The sequence below is a fragment of the Globicephala melas genome, chromosome 18, assembly GCF_963455315.2.
Source record: "Globicephala melas chromosome 18, mGloMel1.2, whole genome shotgun sequence".
In the NCBI taxonomy this organism is placed as follows: Eukaryota; Metazoa; Chordata; class Mammalia; order Artiodactyla; family Delphinidae; genus Globicephala; species Globicephala melas.
This window is the reverse complement of record NC_083331.1, coordinates 21,526,706-21,535,171: the sequence shown is the minus strand read 5'-3', so window position 1 is coordinate 21,535,171 and position 8,466 is coordinate 21,526,706. Positions and strand designations below refer to the sequence as shown.

At 48.8% G+C, this 8,466-nt stretch overlaps 1 non-coding gene across 1 annotated transcript; it reads right to left on the bottom strand.

The window, feature by feature from the left end:
- Positions 1-376: 376 nt before the first annotated feature.
- On the bottom strand, positions 377-448 carry TRNAE-UUC (transfer RNA glutamic acid (anticodon UUC)). The gene has a single exon. It is a non-coding gene; the product is annotated as a tRNA-Glu (tRNA).
- Positions 449-8,466: the final 8,018 nt, after the last annotated feature.

The window sequence follows — 8,466 nt, the reverse complement described above, 5'->3', positions numbered from 1 at the left end:
CAGAAGAGCACTTTTTGGTCATTAGTTCCATATTCACAGTACAAGGAGAAATTACGCAGAAAAACCAGCTGAAACATATATCTTAGCACGGGACCGGCTGGCTCCCTGCTCCTCAGATTTAAAGACTTATTTCAAAAGCTAACTTGCCACTGTTCCGAGTTATTTCCTTTCCTCCTGCTTCTGCCAGTGGACCGGGTTTGCGTCGGCTCTGTGCCGACGCCCGCTCGAGGGCAGACCTTGCTTCCCTCCAGCTTCATTCTCTCCTGGCTGCTCTGAAATGGGGTTACAGCGTTTTCTAAAAGCACTAATCTAGTCCCCCCACCCCCTAGTTAAGGGGGGTTTGAATTGCTTTTCTTTTGTCCAAAAACGTCAGAAGTTCCCACACCGGGAGTCGAACCCGGGCCGCCTGGGTGAAAACCAGGAATCCTAACCGCTAGACCATGTGGGAAACGACAATAATCAGCGCAAATCTAGACAAATTATGTCTTTACCCTCAGCGTCCTCCCGCCCCGCCTCTTCCGTCAACCTTTGTCAGACCTGCTTCTGCGCATGCGGAGATGCCTTCCGGCCCGCCCTCTATTCTTCCGCGCTATGAGGAGGGCGCTCGAATCTCTTTTTCTTCCACGTTCGCGTCTTTTATGACCTCATCCAGTCTCCTGATTTTTAGACACCACGTATACACCGGTGTAGATTCTAGATTGATGAGTCATTATTCATAATTTCTCACAAGAAATGGGCAGACCACCGAAGGACTGACACTCCTTTGGAAGGACGTAAAACCGGCTCCACAGAGGCCGGAGTGGGCTGGGCGCCGGGTCCCTGGCGGCCACTGACCAGCCGCGGGGCAGCCGCTCGCAGCGCAGCAGACCCGCCTCGGTGCAGCCGGGCAGACACGCACGCCTGAGGAAACGCACGGGCCGCGTCCCCTGGGCCGCCAAGCCCGGGTGTCCCCAGCGCCCGGAGTGTGTCCCTCTCCCCTCCGCACTGTGCGGGGCCGTACGCAGGCCCCGTCCAGTCCCCAGAAACTTTCCCTTTCCTCTCAAGAAACAGGAGGCAGGGCTGCCTGGAACAGGCAGGTTCTGTTGACTGAACGGTAAAAGGCAGGATTCGTGTCACTGAAAGTAGGCGGTGGTGGTCTGTGAACGTACTTTAAAAAACCGGAGAAAGTCCCTCATTGCCAGCAGGCGTGATTGAGGGAAGGTCCCCGCGGTTTCCCAGCCCGGTCTCGGCTGGAAGCAGCATCTCTCCGGGCACAGTTTCTGCCTTACAACCGGCCCCGTGGATGAGGAAGCACAAAGGGCCAGTTATTCGGGCAGCCGGGGTGGGAGAGCTTTGGTCCCGGTGGCCTCGTGGCGACTTAAACTACACAGAAGTTGTTTTCGCGAGCGCCGAACACGTGGGAGCCCGCTTAAAAGCTGGTTCTGGTTCCCGTTTACTCCCTCCTCTCTCCCCACCGGCCAAAGGGTCTTAGAAGGTTCCCGCTCTTCCCCTAACCGAGGCTCTCTAAGGCTTCCATTGTGACATACATCAGCAAGAGTGGAAACAGAAACTGTTCTTACATATGAACACGGATGAAGCTCCCGAAGAGGGAGTCGACATCATCCAGCATCACTGGAACTTCATGAAGTCGCTGAAGGAAAACCACAACCTACCGACTGAAAACCTGCTCTGTGTGTTAGACACGTGCCAGTATGTTTGCACAGTTAATCTTAATAGTATACCTGTGAGGTAGGTCTTATGCGCGTCTTTGGGGGCGGGGGGTCCTTCCTGTACGATCTTTGCATCCTCGAACAGTTTCACTTGTTTGTTTTTCAGTCAGTGAGACAGCTGCTGCCTTCCTTCGGGGGGCATCTGTTTTGGAACAGTAAAGAAAACTCTCCAAAACAAACCTCATCAACTACAGACTGTCCTACATCTGTGCTTCTCAATCTGAGGGCGGAGATTTCACGTATACCTTTCAGTTTTGTATGTCCACGTGATAATTCTCTTTTAAAAGTACCTTCCCAGTTTTAAAGATAAAAGTTCCCCATGTAACCCATACATTGGACAGGCACCATCCTTAGGCTATAACCAGAATGCAGCTTTCCTTGGTCTCTTACTATCCCCGAACTGAAATTGGTTCCGTTTTTCCCCTGCCACTGGATGAGAACTTGAGCGGTAACACAGAGCTCTATGGTCACTTTAAATAACAAAGCACAGTCCAGGACAATATACCGTTCAGCAACTCAATCTTCATTCTGGACAGATAGTTCTCCCCCACCACTCATCTTGGGCATCACTTCAGGCTAGGAATGGTGGGGAGCTGGGTCAGGCTCCTAGCAGCTCACCAGACCGAATTTTAGCTTCTCTTTCTAACCCTGCATTCCGTGGCATCACATGGGTAGCCTGAGATGGCCGTGCTGGAGAGTATTTACACCACGGAAATAGGCAGATACTCCAAGGCAGGGCTTTTTACCTTAGAGAGCTGGTGTGCTGCTTAAAGAATAGCGGTGTGCTGGTTCAGTATTTACCAACAGACCCGGGGCCAGGGTCTGCTGTCCAGGAATGAGGGTGTGACCCACTTCTCACTTCTTTCTTTGGCCTTCCTCCCTTCCAGGCTCCAAGGCCCTCCAAGATTGGAGCGCAGGGAGGGCAAGGGAAAGGGGGACCAAAACTTGCTACTGGATCGGTACTGTCCAAAGTCAGCTTTCTGGGGCTTCCCGGGTGGCGGCACAGTGGTTGAGAATCTGCCTGCCAATGCAGGGCACACGGGTTCAAGCCCTGGTCCGGGAAGATCCCACATGCCGTGGAGCAAATAAGCCCGTGTGCCACAACTACTGAAGCCCGCGCACCCTAGAGCCCACACACCTGAACTACGGAGCCCACGTGCCACAACTACCGAATCCTGTGCGCTCTAGGCCGGTGTGCCGTGACTACTGAGCCTGCGTGATGCAACTACTGAAGCCTGCGCGCCTAGACCCCGTGCTCCGAGAGCCCGTGCTCCACAACAAGGAAAGCCACTGCAATGAGAAGCCCGCGCACCACAACGAAGAGTAGTCCCCACTCGCCGCAACTAGAGAAAACGCACGCGCAGCAACGAAGACCCAAAGCAGCCAAAAAGACAACAAAAAAAGTCAGCGTCCTGCTTTCTGGGCCTGAATGTGTTTTAGGGCTGACTCGTTTTCTCCGTGGCTCTCTGTGAGTTCCCCCGAGGCCTCCCTGCTTGGATCCCTTGGACAGCGTCTCCCAGGAGGCCAGCAGTGACCTCCCAGTGTAGGTCTTACACCAGTGACACCAAGATCACCAGTGCCTTTGTTTAACTGCAGATTCCCAGCCCCACCTGGAGCTTCTGAATGAGGACTTCTAGGAGCAGGGTCTGAATTTTAACAAGCACACCCACCACCACCAAATGATTCTGATGCCACTAGAGTCTGAGAAACACTGAACTACGTGACTCTAAGTTCCCTTCAACCTCTAAAAGACCATGATCCCTGAAGCAAAATTTCCATCATTTCCCTTTCCTGCTCAAAAACCTGAAAAAAAAAAAAAAAAAAAGGCTCCTAATTGCCTGTTGAGTAAAATCTAAACTCCCTGGCCAAGCCCTCCCAGCTTTCCATAATCCAGCCCTCACATAACCTGAGCCTGCAGAGAGCCTGTTAATATTATCCTCCCGTGCTCCCTCTTCAGAGACTACATTCCAATCACTCTACTGTCTCTGTCCCACTGGCCCCTCATGCTTTCCTGCCCTGATCCCTTTGTTCCACCTCTCTCTGTACCCTCCCCACCCTTCTTCCCACGTCTGACCCTGACTCCAAGGCCAGCTCAGCCCCATGAAGCCCTATGGGTTCATTTCCTCTGAGTACCAAAGCACAGGCCTTTAAAAAAATGGTGAGGTAGGCTTATGCCTTGCCACCTTTATTATTTAAGTTATTTAATAGGAAAGTCCATGAATACAAATCAGATTCCATAATCCCCCTGGGAACCCAGTCCTGCACTCACTCATTCGGCCAAGTAGTCCTTCCTTTTATCTAACTTAAATACTTCCTGCTGTACTTCTGTGTGAAAGCTGCCCGCTTCTTAACCAGCAGCATGAACAAAATGTTCCTGGGAGGAGGGAAAAAACACAAATTTTTGAGGTTTAGCCAGACCAGTAAGTGAGCTGCATTTCTTTAGTTACACACAGACACACACACACACACACACACATACACACACACACAAAGCCTCCTTGTTGACACAAGGAACCGCTATTCCTGTTCCCATGCATCTAAGGCTGACTCTCACTGGGCAGCTCTCCCATTTCATCCACCATTTGATACATTTGATCCTGGAAAAAAGCCCCAAATACATTTTACTTGCCGGGCGTCTACATTAGCCAAAGCGGTGGGTGCAATTCAGGTCTCCTGCTTGTCAGTCATTTAGGAGCACGAATGGTTTCCATTTCAGTGGGCCCAGGAGTCACCCTTTATAAGGGCATCGAAAATAAGTGCCAATTAAATTCCACTCTCCCAAGGAGAGCTCTGGCCAACACAGACCCAGCCTACGGCATAAAGTTAACCTCAAAGCTCTTTTGGGTAACAGCATCTGCCCCTGCTGACCAGTTGGGGTGTGTTAATCTTCATGGCCTAACACTAGGTTCAATTTCTAAAATTGGATCTGAGCTCAGGAGGCCACTGGGATAACAGAGCTTCCTCGGGGCTTTTTTAGGTTATATAACTCTGCCCTTCACCTCTATCCCGAACCTAGCATCGCCTTCTCGTCCCATGACTCAGGACAAGGACCCTTGAACTCCCGAAGCTGGGTTAGGCGCTTGTTCTGTGGGCCCATCCCATCAGTCATCAGGCTGGATGAATTTCCCTGCTTCCCTCTCCATGGTTGACTGTAAGCTGCAGTCAACCTGGCACAGTCTTGGGTCTCATTCTGTTGTCTCCCCAGCTTCTGGCACAGCTCTTGGCAAGAAGAAACTCTTTCCTCAGCCAGGTAAAAATATCGTCACAGCGTGGTATCTTTCCTGACACATGAGCCACGCTCAGTAAATGTTTAAGTGGTTGCTTACTTGATTCATTCATTCATTTAGTAATCAATCAATCAGTCGATCCCAGGGGAATAGTCCTGGTTTCCAGCCAGCACCTAAGTGGCAAAGCAACTAAGAGTCTCAGTGGGCCACAATTTCAGTCTCTGAGCAACTACAACCTAGAACATGGAACCACTTCACTGTCTCCCAGTGTCCTCCCCCGCCCCTCACAGACACACTGCTTTCTCCCCACACCTTCCCTTCTTCTGCTCTGATGGCACAAGACAGGGAGAACTTTGTCAGACTGTATTCATACTCACCCCTATCTGTCTGCTCAGCCCTGGGGCAGAGACGAGCTTTCCTCATTTTTCTGGAGGACCAGACTCTAGACTTGTGCAAGGCCAGGTACCCCATGGCCTGGCACCTAGAAAACTTGCCCAGCATTGTAGTTTCCTGTTCCACAAGGCAGTTGCCCAAATATTGAAAGTATGGCCCTCTGAGACTTTCAGTTAGCTTGCTTTGCCACTTAAGTGCTAGGTGCAAATCAAGTTGGACCTTGTATGGAAGGTTAAAACTATTTGTGATTCATTTCTGGATTTCCTACCAGCAGTTCTGAGTTGAGTGAGCTTTCGAAACTCATTTTCTTCTATACCTGGGAGATAATCTGTCTCAATTTTCATCAATAGCTCCATGGCCAGGGACTATGTCAAGTTCAGTGCTCATCATGGCACCCAGTATATAAGACAGTGCTTGGTATAAAAAACTAATATCGCATATAGGATTCACTTATATGCCATACAATTCTAAACACTTTAATATATTAACAATTCTCACAATGACCCAATGAGATAGGTACTAATATTATTACCATTTACTGATTAGAAAACTGAAACACAGGAAGGTTTCAGTTTTTTGCTAAAAATCTTACAACATATAAATAGTAGAAGCAGGATTCAAATTGCAGGCATTTTGTCCCAGAATCTGAACTCTTAATATCAACCTGCCTCTACTATTATACATATTGCATAAAATAGGGGACGGTCACTGATAATAATAATAATGATAATGCCATCAGCAACAATGCATTCTGAGGCCAGATGGAATATTCAGCAGAGAGTGAAGATGTTTGGGGCTCTTCCTAAACCAATGAAAATAAACATTTCGTGATTTAAGACTTCATAGATGCTGACAGAGGTGCACCCCTGGTCCCTTCTTCCTCATCATCTAGCCATTTTCAGAAATACCGCTTTCTTCATTGTTATCCAAAAGTAATGTTTTCCCTCTCTCACAGTCTAGGGTTAGAAATCTCGTAACTTCTCCCCCAACCTCTATTCAGAATTATTGTTCACTGTTGATTACCTGGTTCACGGAATCAACAAACAAGGCACGAAGATTCATGAGGCTTAAGACATTCTGCCCTTCTGAAGCTACCGCCTACTTGATATCTACACACGGATGTCTACTGAGCATCTCAAACTTAACGTGTTTAAAACTGAGCCCCAGAGAGTCCACCACTTCCGTTCCCCCAAACCAGCAACTTCTGCAACTTCTGCAACTTCTGCAGTCTTCCCATTTCCATTAATGGCCGAAACATTCTCTGGTTGCTCCCATCAAAAATCCTGGAATCACCCTTGATTCCATTTTCTCTCTCATTCTACACCCAATCCCTCAGGAAACCCAACTGGCTCTATCATGAAACTACATAAAGAACTTGATCACTTCTCCCCATTGCTCTGGCCCTGGTCACTATCATCTCTCACCTGGATGACTGAAATGCTGACAAGCTCTCCCATCCCGCAGAGCTCGTTCTCAACACTACAGCTAGAGAGATTCTTTAAAAACAAATCAGATCACGTCCCTTAACTCTTCAAAACACCTCCCGTCTCACACAGAATAAAAGCACAAGTCCCAACGATGATCTACAAGGCCCTACCCCATCCCACTAATTGTACCCCTACCCCAGTGCACTGGGCTCCAGCCACACCTCTCTCCTGTCATTCTTCAAATCCTCTAGATATGCTCCCACCTCAGGGCCTCTGCACTGAGTGGGGAGGGAAGAGCTTTCCAGATGGAGGGAACATGTTCATGCCTTGCTCCCTCACCTCCTTCAGGTCCTTTAGAAATTATCATCTCAACGGCACCTTCTCTGTCCACCCAGCTGAAATTTCAGTAACCTGCCTTTTCCGGATTTACATTTTCTCCTCAGCACTTAGTGACACTTGATTTACTATGTACTTTACGTATTTGCCTTGCTCGTTATCTGCCTTTCCTACCAGAAAACATTTCTGCTGTTTTGTTCACGGCTGTCTCCCCTGCCTTGAACAAAACTTGGAATTTAGTGTGGGCATTCAGTAAATATTTGTCGGCCAAATGAACGAATGAAGACAGAGGACTGCACTGAAGGGCACTCTGAGTGATATGGACAGCAACCGCTGTAAGAATTAAGAGGAAAAAGGTCACTTCTGATAAGGGCAATCACAGAAATGTCAAGGAGGAGGTAGGGTGTGAGCTGGGCTTTTAAAAATGAGGAAGGGGCTTCCCTGGTGGCGCAGTGGTTGAGAGTCCGCCTGCCCATGCAGGGGACACGGGTTCGTGACCCGGAGGATCCCACATGCCGCGGAGCGGCTGGGCCCGGGAGCCATGGCCGCTGAGCCTGCGCGTCCGGAGCCTGTGCTCCGCAACGGGAGAGGCCACAACAGTGAGAGGCCTGGGTACCGCAAAAAAAAAAAAAAAAAAAAAAAAAAAATGAGGAACCTTTGGTAAGTGTAGGTGGTGGGGAGAGCCCAGTTGTGAGGTAACAGGAGCAAAACTCTGGAAGCAGGTACATACAAGACATGTGGTAGGGGTACTGCACAGACCAGCGTGCCTGGAATGGGGGTTCCTAGAGGAAGGTAATGCTGCAGAGTCAGGCTGGGGCAACAGAGAAGCCTTCGCATGCAACCCGGGGAACCTGGATGTTGCAGATCAGGATTCCACATCGAATTTGAATTTCCCACTTCATTTGTCCAGGCCGTAATCATAGCTGGCTCCACAACCACGGCACATAAAATACTTCTGTGATGATAGGGCATAAGGAAGGCAAAAAGATTTCTCATCAGCCTCAGAGTAATACCACTCGCTGTTCACAGAACCTGTGTTGCCAGTTAACTTACTGTTGCCAAGAAGAGAGGCAGCTTTGACTCAAACATCTGAAGGCTGGGACCATAGCTTTTAGCAATGCACATGTTAGAGTTGTAAAAAAAAAAAATCAAAAACAAACTGGGGAATTTATCTTACAGTCAGTATATTATGATTTCCCATTAGATGTAATGGCCAAGACTCAGCAAATTAGAAAGCAGCTGAACTAAGTATTGTCCCAAACCTTTAAGAAAACGTGATTTTTGGAGGGGGCAGTCAGCAGAACATTAACTTCCAAGCAGCTGATAGACAGTTCCCAACAATTAGATACTGTTGAACAATAATAATATCTTTCT